The sequence below is a fragment of the Eulemur rufifrons genome, chromosome 1 (genome assembly GCF_041146395.1).
Source record: "Eulemur rufifrons isolate Redbay chromosome 1, OSU_ERuf_1, whole genome shotgun sequence".
Taxonomy (NCBI): Eukaryota; Metazoa; Chordata; class Mammalia; order Primates; family Lemuridae; genus Eulemur; species Eulemur rufifrons.
The window spans coordinates 53,549,998-53,566,929 of NC_090983.1; positions in this window are offsets into that span (position 1 = coordinate 53,549,998).

Consider the following 16,932-nt stretch of genomic DNA (forward strand, 5'->3'; position numbering starts at 1 on the left):
GCTCTCCAACTTGGAAAGTGGAAAGCAGAAACCAGGAAGAGTATTTCAGTGAAATGGGTAGAGCTGGTTTTTAAAAAGAAGAATAGGGCTGGGTGTGGTGGCTCACGCCTGTAATCCTAGCACTCTGGGAGGCCCAGGCAGGAGGACCGCTTGAGGTCAGGAGTTTGAGACCAGCCTGAGCAAGAGTGAGACCCCCGTCTCTACTAAAAATAGAAAGAAATCAGCCGGGCAACTGAAAAAAACAAAAAAAATTAGCCAGGCATCGTGGTACACGCCTGTAATCCCAGCTGCCTGGCAGGCTGTCAGGAGGATCGCTTAAGCCCAGGAGTTTGAGGTTACTGTGAGCTAGGCTGACGCCACAGCACTCTAGACCAGGCAACAGAGCAAGACCCTGTCTCAAAAAAATAAAATAAAATAAAAATAAATAAAAAGAAGAATAGAACTCTAAATAAGATTATGGGATATGATATTATTATCTGGAATAGACAAGTCTAAGCAAACCTAATTACTATCTTAGAGTATGTAGTTTATTAACTAGAGGGTGAAAAACATATGATGCCACTAAAGACATGTTAAAGGAGAGAAATTGCAATATGAGAATTAAGAAACAATTTCCAGATTGTAAGAATGTTTTGGCTCTGGAATAGGTTACCTAGATGTTCTTGTGATACCTTGCTCTAACAGGAAACGCTAAGATAAAGATAGGGATCATCTATCCACTTGAAGTATTACTACTTTAAATCAGTATTTACCAAACAGAAGTCTATGGGGTCTGGAAATTCTAGAAGAATTTTAAACTTTTGTGTTTTCATTTTGATGGTCATTTCTAAAAATTATTTTGTACCAGTCTGAGCGTGACTCAAGTTTGGGAAACAATGGTTTGAATGTCTAAATTCTCCTCTCTTGCCCTGCTTCTGTGAAATATTGTTCCAGTATAAACTTTTCTTAGAATAACCATCATCACATAACAGTAGGGTGACAGAGCACATACTCAGTGCTCCGTTCTTAAAAAAATGTGATCAAATGTTAAAATTGCCGGAGATAAAGGGAGCATATTTACTTCCTATGAACTGGCCATTTGATACTGTGGCATTGGTCACCGAAAATCTTAAATGTTGAAAAATATTAGGGGGCAGGCTCCCTTAAGAATATAACCACGATTCTTCAAGGGGGATATTTTAGCCCCTCAGATATTTTCTTTTAAAAAAAGAGGAAATTTTATATATATATATATATATACACATTAGAGATTCTATACATTTACTCTCCATAGACAAGAGGGGAAAAAGTTGATTTCAAAAAAAAAAAAAACATTAACGATACCTACAAAATATCAAATAATGGGTTAAAGAGCTTGATGTACTGTTTGTTTACCCCATACATTATTACTTTCAGGTAATGACAAGCATGTATTTATCTATAAGCCACAAATTTGCTAATGCTTTGCCAAGATGCCTCGTGACTTTTTGGTATCTGATTGGAAGACACTGAACAGAATTTTAAGAGCTGCGTTGGAGCAGTGCAATGAGCTCAGTACTGTGGGAACCTTATTTTCTCTGACAATGCTACATGGCCCACGTAAGTGTCCCATACAGCAAGTATGTTGTGGGTCCCAGCAAAGATAGTCAGTAGCAAATTGATTATAAAGCAGCTGACAAGAATGAATTTTAAAAATCCTCACAGCTTTAAAGACAAGCACTAAGACACACATTAAAATTTAATTAACAAGTAAACATGGTTGTTTTTGTTTTTAGTTCTCTTAAAACATATATTTGGGTTCTGCCTCTCCCTAAATACAATGATGCGATTTACTAATTTAGAGGATGTCACATAATATCACTTATGAAAAGCATTTCAAGTTAATGATACTTTTTCCTAAAACTAAAGAAATGAGGTCTTTCACTCATTGTGAACATTCAAGGATTATTTAAAAAACTAGAGGTTTGTAAAGTTTTCCACTTCATTATTCTTATAAATGAAGTAAGCATGAATGCAAAATACATTCCTGAAGTCTGAATTGTTTTAAAGTTTGTAGGCATTACCTAATCCCCAAAAGGCAAGTTCTGTAAGTAGCAGGACGGAGCACTTTGAGGGAGAACGTCCTTAACTAGAAGGCATTAAGTCTCTTGTACGAAGATTCTAAAGAAATATCAAGGTTTTGATATAGACTTGAGAACCGAAAGAGATCTGTGTTCTCTAGTATCACATAAAGTAGTCCCAGTGTAGACGTCTGAAGCTGTGTCCATTTGATTTGATAGATATGTAGGTATCATTGTTTTGTTCAAAATCGTAATTTAAATACTTTGTGATTTTAGAAATAATAGAGCCACGTTTTCACCATTAAGGTGAGTGATTGTTCAGACACATTTGGCACTGTGTATAGGTTTATGGCTTCCAACTTGTTTAAGACCATTCCCAGAGTGAGAGCTGATTTGCCACGGTTATGAAGCTTTCAGGATATAAACTATAAGAATGACAAACTACAGCAGTTGAAAATGTGTCTTCAGATACTCACTTGCAACTCCCATTTATGTCTCTAGGAATGGAGAAACGAGGATCTAGGGACCAAATCTTGCCCAGTCAGTAACAGTGTAGGTAACACATAAATATTAATGTTCATTGCAGTTAGTGTGGTATGCAGAAATATCAGAGTATAATTGTTAATTGCCAATACATTTCATTCATGTTACACAGGAATAAGTGAAAACCATTTTACTATAATTTTAAAATGATTCCATCATGATAATTATAAAATATTCTTTCCATTCCTCCTTAGACTGTTAAAATTGAATTTTCTGAAAATGAATCATTTATCCTTCATCTTTATTGCCATTTGCTTTCTAGATAGATGTGTCTATGTACCTGTTATTCCGTTTAGTCAGTGAAACGGTCTCCAGTTGTGTCCCTTTACTGGTGCCTGTGCAGTTAGCATTCTTGGCATTCTTTATACAGAATAGAATGTTCAAATAATTAAGAGCATTCACTACAGATTTCACAGTATTTTAGGGGTGGTCATGGTATCAGGGGAGGAGGGGGTCTCTTCTTTGCCCTGCCAAGCCACCTGTTGGATCTTTTTTTCTTTTGATTTATTTTCCTCCTTGATTATTTATATTCCTTCTCAGCCCACTTCTGTTCCAGTCTAACAAGAACAACAAACATTTATCAAGCACCCACTGTGGGCCAGGCATTGTGCTAAGCATTCTACAATAAATCGATTACATCTTTATTCCTAAAGCAATCCTGTGATGTACTGTTTTTCTATTTCTCTAGTAAATCTCCATTTTTTTGCTGTCCCCTTTTTTCAATGCCCCTGCCCTATTCCAGGTGGTTCTGGAGACTGTCAGTCAAGGTCCCATACCAACTGTTCCTGCCAAAGTGTGGGCACATGATTCAAGGTACGCCAATCAAGCTCACCCTGAGTGACCTCAGGGTGGAAAATGGTTAAGGTGGAGGCCTTCTGGTGTCAGAGGGATGATAAGAGTGTGTTTCTTCTGCCATTTAGATCCATAGAGTTGCCTGGTTTCCATTCTTTGCAAGGCCTTTCCCTTTGATTCTGGGAAAGAACTAAGACCATGCCAATCCATTACTCTTTTTGGTATAAATGAGCCTGTTTCTTTTGCTTGCAACCAAAGGATCCTAACTGACATGTTCCCATTTTTCAGATGAGAAAAAGGAAACTAAAGCTTAGAGAGGGTGATAGAGCCAGAACATACCCACGCCAGTCAGACTCCAGAACAGGGCCTTAACTATCATGCTGTGCTGACCACTACAGCAAGGCGAACTCGGGAAGCAGTGCCTGAAGCTAGGAGAGGAAGCACACTCCACATTTTTCTCTTCTCTCCTTCTAAAACCCTATGTGCTTTTCTTGGATCAGGCGCTTCACCCTTCAGGTTTGCTCACTCCACATAATGAGTCAAAACTGACATACAGAACAGGAAAATTATTTGTTAACTTAAACTGTCACTCTTAAGAATATAACTTCATTACTGGTAACTAAGCCATTGCATCACTCATTAGGCCAATGATTTTATACATGTTAGATTTTTATGGCCTAGAACTATGAATGTGTAACCTATGGACAAGGCCGTACAGTTATCTTACAGGCAGGGTGGTATGATGTGAATCGGATGATAGGCTTCCAGTTCCAGCTCTACCACTTGCTAGGTATGTGACATTGGGAAAATTGGCCTCTGTGGGTCTCAGTTCCCCCATCTGTGGAATGGGAATGGTGGTGATCCTCACTTTATAGGTGTATCTTGAGGATTTAGTGAGACCATGTACCTCCTGCATTCACTAGTGAACAATAAAACTCTACAAATATTAGTGCTGCTTTTACTCTCAGGATCTAAAGAACTGTTCAATGACAATTTCAAGAGTGTGTTCTCTGTTGTATAGCCTCTCTCATTGATGCCTAAGCCATAGTTTTCTTTCTCTTTCCCATTTTTTTAGTAAAATGAATGGCAGAGCATTTATAATAAAATGTATGTTTCATGCTTCCAATCAGCGGGTTTTTGTAATTCTGCCCTCAATTTGTCCTCCTTGTGACAACTCTGATTTCACTGAAGGAAACCTGATCTGAAGGGTTACATCTGGGATGGGGAGGACAAACCCCATGGGTCTCAGGAGCAGCGCTAGTTCTCATTGACGATGATCATAAATTGTTACGATTTGACTGAAGGTCAGCAGCCTCTCTGGAAGGAATCGTTGCTGCAAACTCATTTTCCAGGGAAAAGGCACAGCACAAAGCCTGCATCGACCTTGGCCCCAGCTTCCACCTGCTCATTAGGGTCAGGGTGAGTTCAGGAGCAACTCTCTGCACCCGTATTGATCTCTTCCAATGGTGACTGAATCATATTAATATCCTAACATGGAAACCTGGTGCTTCTATTCCTTCCACTCTGCTTTTTGGGGAAGTTATATAGAAAATACCAGCTTCTATTCATTCACTCATTCCTTCAACACTGAGGCTCTACTGCATGCCAGGCATGGGGTTTAAACTCTGATACGAATCACGAATAAACTCTGCCCTGAGGGGCGCATGTAACCAGGAGGGGCTGTAAGATATAATCGTAAATAACACTAATCAATGCAACGGGAAGAAAAGATATTTTAAAAGCTGGCAAGTATAAAGAGGGAACTGATTTTCTTTAGGGGAAAAAAAAAAAAAAAACCTTGATAAGCTCTGCCAGGAATGAAGGTGAGACCCTGAAGCTGAAGCTTGGAAGGAGGCTGTGAAACGAAGAACTGTCTGGAGGAACTTGGGGTTGAGAAAATGCGAGTAAAGAAGAAAGGGAGGAAGGAAGAAACTGAGAGGTGGGCAGGGGCTCTGCCGTGGGGGAAAGTAGCCATGAGATACTCTTCTGGCATGGTGACCAAAGAACTTTTAAAATTAAGGACATATAAGATTTAATATTATGCATACGTGCCGCAGTACGGGCACCCTCCCTCCCTTCAGTGCCCCACTCATTAGTAAACTTGACTCACCAATGCCTCCTCCACTGAGTGGTGTGGGGTGCGAATTATAAAAAATAGAGTAGTGTGAGTCCCATATCTGCTGAGGGAAGAACGAGCCACAGGTGGTAAAACATAGTTTAAATTTTTAGAGAGAGCAGGAACCTGGAGGTAGAAGTGCCCATGAATTTGCGGTTCCCCTGGAACATGCAGAAATGGAAGGGAAGATGTTGCACTTCCCAGGGGATTGGCTTGAGTCCGTTTTATTTAAATCTCAAGGACAGTTGACTTTTACTGTGATCTGGGATATCTAAGCAGGATAGGAGGCTGCTGTACGGAGGTCCTCTCTGAAGGAGGGAGTGTGAGTGACAGAACTCAGGAAGGAGTTCATGAGTCCAGAAGAGGCAACGGCTAAGCCTGGCTGTGGGCAAGCACAGCTGAGGACAAGCGAGTTGTCTTGGAGAGAGGAGAGAGAGAATAAAGTAGAATGCAGTGTGGACCTTGAAAGACAAGCTGAGAAGTTGGTAGGTGTTTGCACTATTTGGTAGATAGTGAGAGCCCAACTTTTTCAAAACATTTTTGCATATAAAATCTCTTCTGATTTTATAATCTACTTATTTATAAGGGAAATGAAACAGGTGTTATTATTATTACTCCCATTTTACAGATAAGGAAACTAAGAAACAGAGGATTAAAGTTGTTCACCGTCACCATAGTCACTGAAAAAAAAAAAAAAGCCCATCCCACATTTCTTAAATTCTAATCCAACAACCTTCTAGTGCTCTGTGGTGTCCATAAATATTCTCTTTGAATAAACACGTCCCAGGAGTTCCAAGAGTCCCTGAGGAGGGGGCTCTGGAAGGGAGGGAGAACCTCGAGGCATGCTCTGACTGATTTTCTTGGGAGCAATTCTGGAGGAGAATTTCTGATGAATAAAATTCTCCACCTCATTACACAAGTAACTAATCTAATCAACCAGTCCAGTAAGTGGGCTAATTTCTGGTGTATGAGCTTCTGCCTCGGCCCACCCTCTCTCCCCATGCCCTTTCCTTCTTCCCCAGTAGTAAAACTGTGAGCCGTTCATTCATTCCACTGATACTCTGTGCCAGGCACTTCGGGAGGTGCTGGGAAATGGCCTTTTGGGGACAGTGATCCATCTTGTTGTCCCAAACCAAAACATTTATCTTTCCCAAGAACAGGAAGGAATCTATCATTCTATCAGTCAGACCGCCTGGAACCTGAGAATGCCTTAGAGAGTAGATACCAAATAAACAGCTGTTGTTAAAACTTCTGTTTCCTTCCAATTAAATAAGTCAGAAGGGAAAAAAACCTGAAAAAACAAACAACAACAACAAAAAAAACCCCTTCTGTTTCCACTATCTGCTCATACCCACTCATTTTCCAAGTTCTGTATATTCTGATTCCCAGTCACAAAGACTGTCAACCCTCCTGATTTTCCTAACTTCCATTCCTAATTCTCCCTGTATATTGCTGTTACATCCATTTTATCAAAGTTTAGTCCTGGCGGGTCACTATCTTGCCAAAAAAAAAAAAAAAAAAACAGTAGCTCCCGGGCCAATAATTCCATTCCTAGGTATTTACCCTAACTGTTACCCTAAAATGAAAGCATATGGCCACTGTCCACAAAAAGACACGTATGAGAAAATTACAGCTGCTTTTCTCACAGTTGTTCATAAACTGGAAACAACTCATATGTCCATCAACAGAAAGACAGATAGAATGAGGTACATTCATACTATTTAGCATAAAAAAGAATGAACTACTGATACATACAACATGAATGAATTTCAAAATACTATTTTGAGCAAAAGAAGCCAGACACAAAAGTACATACTGTGTGTTTCGATTTACATGAGATTTGAGAAAAAACCCAAAACTAATATATGGTGATAAAAATCAGAATAATGGTTGCCTATGGTGTAGGAATTGGCTAGAAGGGGTCACAAGAGAACTTTCTAGGATGATAAAAACGTTCTATATTTTGGAGAATTAGTAAGATGAGTGTGTATGTTTGTCAAAACTCATTGAATTGTACCCTTAAGATGTGTGCACATAACTGTATGCAAATTTTACCTCAATTAAAATCGTTAGTAGTTCCCTACTCCCTATTTAATTATGTACAAATCATCTGCCCAATCCACACAGTCAGAAAGTAGATTAGTGGTTGCCAGGGGCTGCGGGAGGGGAGAATGGGAAGTGGCTGCTAGTAGGTATGGGATTTTTGGGGGGGTGATAAAAATATTCTGAAATTAGACAGTGTTGAATATACTAAAAACCACTAAGTTGTACACTTTAAAAGGGTGCATTTTATAACATGTAAATTATATCTAAATTAAGAAAATCATCTACCCAGTATTCCTGGCAGTCATGAGATGGCCCTAACCTAGCTCAAATCCACTAATCTGTGGTCCTCAAACATCCCCACTTCATACACTTTCTCATATTATTCTTTCTTTCCGTAATCCCAACATACCCCACATCTCCGCTTGTGAAATTCTACCCACCATTCAAGGCCTATCTCAAAAGCCAAGCCTTTCCTATTCTTCCCTGCTGAATGTGGCTGCTCTCTCCTCTGAACTCGCGGTGCTTGGTTGAGTGAAAGAGCTGATCATTTTCTGCCTTGCATTATGTTTATTTCTGCATTTGTCTGATCCTTCCTACTAGATTATAAGATTAGTGAGGACAAGAACTGGGCTCTATCCATCCTTGTATCCTTGATAGCACACAGACAGTGCTCAATAAATGCTTGATGAATTAAATTAACTGAGATGAGTGACTCTCTAAATTTCAGGCCAGAAAGGAAATATCAACCCATTGGAAGGTTTTGTGAGGCATGAATGTTCAGGCTGTGAGGTGATCAACTACTCTGGGGTGGGGGTGGGTGGGGGAATCGTCAAACCGATGTGGACTACAATCCAATCACGATCCAGTTGTATTGGAAAAATTAAAACCAGACTAGACCAGGGGCCAAAAAGGCTTCAGAGAGTCTGCGAAAGCTGGCTGTGTACAAGGCAGCCATCCCTAAAGACGTGCAGACAGAGCTCAAGCTCCTAGATTTTTTCTTTTAAACTATGGAAGACAGAAGTTCCTTTTGATTAGAAAAGTGAGCAAATGTACCCATGTTTAAAACAATGGAAGCTGGGAGATGGGAATGAATTAATGTAGTAATTACAGACCAGATAGCACTGAAAACTAGGAAGATTTGATTGACTCATTCATTAACTGCTGCATCAAAGAGCGTAAAACACCAGGAAGCAAACTTTCTTAGTCTATTTGGGCTGCTGTAATAAGATACCGTAAACTAGGTAGCTTATAAGGAAGAGAAGCTTATTTCTCACAGTTCTGGAGGTTGAGAAGTTCAAAATCAAGCCAGCAGCACCAGTGTTTGGTGAGCACCCACTTTCTGCTTTGCAAGGTGATGTCTTCTTGTGGTACCTTCATATAGCCGAGAGCAGACAGAGGGAAATAGGCTTTCTGCGTCTTATAAGGGCACTGATCCCATTCATTAAGGCTCCAACCTTATGACTTAATTACCTCCCAAATGCCTCCCTCCTGTTACCATCACCTTGAGGGTTAGAATTTCAACATATGGATTTGGGAGGACATAAACACTCAGACCGTAGCACAAATAATAGGGCTTTTTGAAATTCCTAGCGAAAAAAAATTTGAAGTGAAACTTTCTTTCCAAATTTTGGGCACACATACCATAGTCATACCACCTCATAGCCCAGAATTCCAGTACTTGTGTCATCCTCCAGCCTGAGCCTCCAAGGGGCTGGGACTGCAGGACCCATGCTCTCAGTGTAAAATGTGTTATTAGTGGTGTTCTTTCTGCCCACACAGTTACAAATCATTGAATTCACTCCAAGGTGCCCTTCTTGAGTGCTGCCTTACCAGGAGGTGATTTGGAGAATGCAAGAATGCATAGGATGTGGTTTCTGCCCCTCGAGATCACTAAGAGAAGGAGACTCATGTACATATTAATGAATGAAAAAGGTGATGTACTTAGAAGGGAGAATTCAGATGTAAGCAATAACTCTTGACCATCAGAATGATAACACTGGAGTTTCCTCCTTTAGAGGTAAATAGCCAGCCATCTTGGGCGGTTAGACATTCTTCCACCCCACAACAGACCCTGGGGCAGGTAATGTTGCCAGGTCCCTTCCCTTGTATAATTCTAAGACACTCTCATTTTGAAGTTGCTAAAAATAGAAGCATGGCGTCTGGTATGTAACAATATACAATATTGCAGCTGTGTCTTTATGATGAATAATAATACTTCGGAGTTATATGATGAGGCAATCACCTTGCAAGTGCAATCTCATTAACCCTCACAATATTCTGATTAGGTAGGCAGGTGGCAAGTGATCTGAACTCAGTCTGCAATTGAAGCAACCAAGACACAGGCAAGCTAAGAAACTTCCCAAGGAGCACATGGTTTCTGTGTCACAGCTGGGATCACAGCCCAAGTCTCCTTCCCCTAAATTTGCGGTTCTGAGCCGTGGTCCACACTGCTTCTAAGGTTCAGCAGCAGAACAAACTTGAAATCGGCGCTATCCTGGATCTACCTCTTGGAAAACATTGTTAACTTCTCGTGAATGAATGGCCAGAGTCACCTTGAAATAAAGTTTGCTATTTCCTTGTCCCATCCTTTCCCTCTCGGCGATTAACCTCTTCCTCCCTCCAAAATTCAACCTGTCTTGAACCCAAGAAATTTTAAAGCCATGCCAAAGCCTCTTTATGATGTCTTTCCTGGAGCTGTTAATCTCGCCTGAGTTTTGGGGGGTTTTTTGTGGGTCCATTTTAATTAAAGGTCAGTTGTTTTCAGAAATACTGTTCTAAAAGTCTTTAAACGCTCAGGCAGGCACCCTGTCTAAACGGTTTTGTTCTCCCAGTCCTGATTTTGTTTCTCTGTTAATAGAAAAAAATATTTGTTTGCTTTCCTAAATGTGCTGAGTGATTTCCCTCAGACTAGGGGAACAGGTTTGGTGGTACTGATATAAAATCACTGGCAAATGACACCATCAGCCAGGAAACATTTGCCAGCCAAGAGTAAAGGCTTCTTCCGAGCCTCTGGGGAAAAAATGATATTCGTTTATAGGGGAATCGTGAGATTAATATGGGAACTCGGGTTTTGTGCTTTTGGGGGCAGGATTCCCTGGCTCCCTTTGAGACAATGACACGCGGCCACATTTTCAAATTGTTAATTATGTACTGCCCCCTAGGGATTTTTGTTTTGCTGGTGGCAACCTGCTTCAAATCCTCCAGGAAACATTTATCAGCCTGCCTCAGCCAGTACTTGTCTCACAGAAAGCTGCACCTATGGTGACCTTGTTGTACTGAGTCCACCCTTTTCTCCAGCAAGTCGCATTCATACACCTTACTTTTTGAATTGTCAATCTTTTCCCCTCCCTCTTTTGTCTTTATTTTATTTTATTTCCCTGGGATGACTGTGTTTGCATAATCTGGAGTAGCCTGATGCCTCTGCTCTTTCAAGCTTCGCTCTTACCCACCCCGTCACATTTCCCCATGTGGTTTGGTAAACATCTCTGGATTTGGGGAAAGAAAAAGAGCAAACTGTGAATTATAGACATTTACCTGTTTATCTGTACTCATTGATGGAGAATTTCTCTACACTCTGAAATGTTCTCTATGAAATCCCATTTAAATCAAAAACTTTTATCAGAAAAATGAAATTGCTTCATCATTGAGTAGCACTTTGCTTCTAAGTACCAGCCATGGAGGCTGATGAAATGGCCAAGACGACGTTCTTTTCCAGAAAGACATCCTTGCACTTTATTTTAAAGTTGGAGTAAAAAGTGGTGGTCCCCTATTTCTTCACACGGGTTCTCTCAATAGAGGAACAGTCTCTAGCTATAATTAATGACTCGTTGGTGTCTGATAAGAATGTTGTAAACATGCATTGTTTTTATTGTTTGTGCAGTTTGTTTCTTCTTCTAATAATGCATAAGACAGCCCTGGCAGGAATCTTTCTGCATGCATTATATATTGTTAAAACACACACACACATATCCTGTACACAACAACTTTAGCAAATATATGCATGATCAAAACAGTTCAGAAATATAAGATCTGAAAATGAGCAAAGGGCAGCAGGTTTTTGAATAGGCTTCATCAGCGGAGGGGAGAGGTCAGTCGTGGAAATTAGTTATAGGAGCTATTAAGTCTCCTCTGACACCCACAGTACAAGCTGCTTAACATAATCAGCCGCAATCAGCAAAACTGCTGTTTATTACAAAACGTTTTTCCCTTTTAATATTTCATATTGTTATGTAAAATGGTGCGGTGTAGGGACACACACATTTCACCAGGGACAAATTGTACAAATTGTCAGCAATAATAATTTGTGGCTCTTCTCGTGACATCTTTTGAAGTTAAAACCGTTGAGCGATACCTCTCCAGAGCTATTTTCCCTAATGTGGTTAATGGTTTGCACTGGAGTTGACCGGCCACCCTCGGTATGATGTTGTCGCCATTTACCGGCATGAGGAGATGTTTGTGTGACCGCACCGCAACCAGGCAAGTCTGCCATTGCGGGCCATAAGGCTTGGTTCTGCTTACCCTTACCCATTTGGTCAGAGCCCTCGGATTTAGGTGTGTCTCACCCTGTAATAAAAATTAGCAGAGGTATTCGCTAGTCTGCTTAATCATCAAAGTAATTCCTCTTTCAAAACATTTTAATGTAAATAGAACTGATAATGAGGTATGCAATGGGAATCTGTGTAGAATTTCCTTGAATTTCACACACTGGCTTTTGGAATAAGAGAAAGTTCCTAACTGTCCAACAGGACAGCTTGCAGTGGCCTGGATTAGCAGACAGCTGGATATGATCCCTGCCTTTCTCTAAGTAGAATGAGGAGATACAGAGGCAGCCGTCACTACTTCCCATTCCAGCCCACTGAGGATCTTGTACAAGATGTTCCCAATCCCTGGAAGCTCTGTCTCCTGAAGTTCCCTCCTGGTCACCCCCCGACCCACCCAGAGCCTGCCTGGCTGGTCCACAGGAATGCTGGACTGAGGAGGAAGCCCTGGGGCAGGGCACAGGAATAGGATTTTACTTGTACAGATATGAGAATACTTAAAAGGTAAAATAAGCATTGCCCCTTTCAAAGTGGTCACCTTGGCGGGCTAAATGATACAGTTATCTGAACAAATAGTGATGCTGCTATTTTTGGTCCATCTTGTTTATAAGCCACAAAAGACAAACCGTATCATTACTTTAGACTCATTCCTTCTTTTGAACCCCAGCTTAATCATCTATTTGATTCATCAGGCCTGACTCCAAATAAACAGACATTCCTCATTCTTTGCACTCCCTCCAATTATTAAAATCATTCTTTTGGATATTTATTTATGGATCTATTTCTCCAGCGTAATAAAATTCTTGAGATCACGAAATTTTCACTTTCCCCTCTACATGCATCACAGTCTGGCTTGTGTCGGGCACATAGCAAGTGCTTACTCAATATTTGTTTAATAAATAAGTGGAGAGTTTTGGAAATTAAATTTATTCTTAAGAGGACAAAGTTTTGCTTCCATGAGGGCTCTGAACCCCAAACACTATTCTAATATGGAGTTCATTCCTTGAACAATCGGAAGACTATTCCAATACAGAGTTTTCATTCCTTGAACAATGGAAACCACTCAGGAATTAGTGTTCAAAGGACGGCACGTCACTGAGATGTAAAAACTCTGCTAGAATTCTTAAAATCCCAATCATCAGACTTTCTAGATCAGGACTATCTAATAGAAATATAATGCAAGCCACTTATATAATTTTAAATTTCCTAGCAGCCACATTAAAAAAGATGAAACAGGTGAAATTAATTTTGACAAAATATTAATAACATTTCATTTAACCCAATATATCCAAAATTTTATTTCAACATATAATTAACTTAAAAATACTGAGATATTTTACATTCTTTTTTGTTGTAGTCCTAAGTCTTTGAAATGTGGCGTGTATTTTATGTTTATAGCACATCTCCATTCGGAGTAGCCACATTTCATGTGCCCAACAGCCACGTGTGGCTAGTAGCTACCATATTAGCGTGGTTTTAGACCCGCCTTGTAACCCATTGGGCTAGTGCCTCCTTGCGATCAATACCTTTTTCGGGTGGACTGCAGAGGGCAGCAACAAGCAGTGACTGGATGTGCCATGCGTGGTGGTCACTTCTGTACTCATTTGCCCTTCTCTCCCTAGGCCAAGGCAAAGGGGCCAGCGATACAGTGGGATTTTGCTCAAATCAGAACTTTGAATGCTTGTGAAACAAACCAGATTTCATGGTATCAGTGCCAACCACATTTTGATTTCTTGGGCTAGTTATTTCCTTGATGGTTTTCCTTATTTCAGTCCAATTCAGCTTATGGGAAGACTCAGATAACAGACAAGTGTGGTTTTTAACTCAAGTAGTAAATGGCAGAGCTGATGGGACTTGAAACTTGGCGTAAGAAAAAGAGAGGAGTCAGGATGACTCCTGGGCGTTTCCCTTGCTCATGCACGTTAGATGGTGGCATTGGTATCATCACCTAGGGAGAGAGCATGGCCAGAGAAGCAGGTGTTGCTAGTTTCGGAGCCTCTGGGCCTTCCAGCACCCTGAGGCTGGGAAGAGGAGGAGCCAACCCAGGCGGCCAAGGGGGCAGCTGGCTAGAGAGTCAGAGACCAAGTTCCAGGCAGGACATCTCAGATGCTGAGAGAAGAAACTCTTTCCAGAAGTGGGGAGTGACCAGCTCCTGGAGGCCGAGTGAGCCTGTAGATGCAAACACGTGAGACACAAGAGGTGGGCTGAGAAGACAGGCTCGGGCAGCGAGCTGAGCAGCATCAGGATGGGCCGAGGATGGAGTCGGTGGGTCACACGGATTGGACAGGCCTGTGCAAGTGGCAAGGCTGGGTCCCAGGAGGACTGCTGTCGGGACCCAGACGGCAAGCACTGGACAAGGGACCACAGACAAAACAAGACTGCACAGAAGCCCCGAGGGCCACTGTTAGCACATTCATCGCCCTGGAAACGCTACCCCTCCACTGTGCTTTTCTCTTGCCTAGAGCAAAGCCAGTGACCCCTCTACCCGAAGGGGCCTGTGGACTCAAAGTGTGTGGTGGTTAGAGCCCACTGAAATTTAGCACAACTTGAGACCTGGGTTTCTCAGCATTGAACTTGTTTAGGAATTTTATGAGAGAAATTCTTATTCATATAACTGATCTAAACGGTCTTCAATAGGGAATTGGCTAAATAAATTACGGAACATTCAAACATTGCAATAGTAAGCACTTGTTAAAAAGAATGAGTGAGAGTCGTGCATATTGACACAGAAATATGTACGAGATTCAATATTGAGTAGGTAAAGCGAGTTCAGAACAGCGTAGAGAGAATGCTCATTTTTGAGGGGGGAAGGGATTTATGTACATATACATATTATGCACCTACATATATGCACCTTGTACATGCACAGGGATTTTCTGGAGGGATGAACAAGAAGCTGTGAAGAATCATTGTCTCTGGGGGAGGAGCTAGAATTCGGAGTGAGAAGATTTGCCTTTTGCATCTAATTTTTTATATTGCTGGATTTAGAATGGCCAGGTGCAGAAATCATTTTCAAATTAAAATAACAGTTTAAAGTTTTTTAAGCAATACTTTACTTGCAGTGTTTATATTAAACACTATAAAATCTCTTGGAGAAATGACTGCCTGCCTCTATGTTGAGACCAGTGCACTGTGTTCATTCATTCAATCATTCTTCCGAATTTCACGTGTGGAGGCAGTTTGATTAGGGCTCCATTTTCCTCAGTGTCAACTCGCTTCCTTTCAGTAATTCTACTCAGTGTCCAAAAATCAAGTTCATAGGCTGGCTGGCAGTGAGGCACGGAAGTGACACTGAATGTCAAGGCATCTCAAAGTCCAAAGAACAGGGCAAAGCATGAGAGGCAATACATGGACCCGTCACAGACTCACCCCCAGTGTTTCCAGTTGCTTTATCAACGTCACCTGCCACCATGTGACAAACAGAGATTGTCCCCAGAGAGATGCCAGGAGGCTGCCTAGAAGGAGCGAGGAGCCCATGTTTATTGCTCCATAGCTCCTCTTGGCTTGCACACATGGTGACAGTCACCCATTCTCTAATTAAACAGATGTAAGAAGGTGCTGCATCAGGCAAGATGAAGGACAATAGAATTATAGTCTCTTTGGAGATATAAGAGAGAAATGGCTACAGATAAGACTCTGTAGGCCCTGAATGAGGGCTATGTACTATAGGAATTTAAAGGTGGATGAAATCACTTCTAATCAGTTTGATTAGTGAAAGATGGAATCTGGACTAGGTCTTAATGCATGTGAAATGAAATATTATTTTAAAGTGTTATTACAAGTAATTCTTATTCCCCCAAATTCTTGCTGCTTTGCAATTCTCCATTCTTGGAGCTGAAATAATCTTTCTTTAGGGAAGGGCAGAACCCAGCCCCGAATTTTGGGAGGACACTATTTCTTCCGTCCTGTTTCAGGTCCAGAAGGTGTGCAACCCCAGGCTTTTACTCGGGAGAGCCAACCTCTGTTGAAGGAAGAAAGGATGGGTGGATTTCAAGGATCCAAAGTCAGAGGAGCAGAGTGTTTACAGTTAGCCATAGGGGGATGGGAGAATGCAGGGTGTGATGAAAGGAAAGTTCCTAAAACCATGGAAACAGAAAAGTCCTTTCAGGAAGTTCAGGGAGGAGAGGGCAGAAGAGAAGGGGGAGAAGTTTGGAGGAGACAGGCTGGGATTAGAGCACTAGTTAGACCTGTGAGAAAGGACTTAGTGTCTTAGTCTCGGCCCAGGCCTAGAGAGAGTGCAAGATGGTAGAAGTGCAAGATACACAAAAGGGGCTTGGGTCTTGCTTACTGTTGAAATTCAGGGAAGAAACCACCTTGCATTCCCTAAAGCAACAAGCATTGCTGCAGGAGACCTTGGCAGCATGGCGTGTTACCACACCAGTAACCCTCAGAGAGGGCCTGAGATGGAGCCTCAGGTCCCCACAGGCTGCACGTGGAGATCCAGAAGTCCCCCTGTGATCTCATGGGAGGTGTGGGCGGGCTGAGAGATAGGAGAGAACAGACAAGCCCTGGGGTTGGAATGAAAAACTGGCACATCTTATGGGCAGAGACCTCAAATATCAGCTGTGGATACTGCTGACTGCTCCTAAGCAGAGAGTAACAGGAAGGATGCGGTACTTTAGAAAAGTTGGTCTTGAAGTTGGTCAGCTCATTGTAGACACTTATGAGGCAGGGTCTCAAAAAGTTCAGCCCACACACAAAAGGACAGCAGCCAGGGCCAGGAGGCAGTCTTCCACAGAATTACAAGGTCAGTCTACTCCAAGGGAAATCAGAAATTTTCTTGTAGCATCCCTTATTTTAAGCACTGTTTTGTTTTGTTTTTTTTACCTAGAATTGAAGAGAGAACAGTGATGGCTTT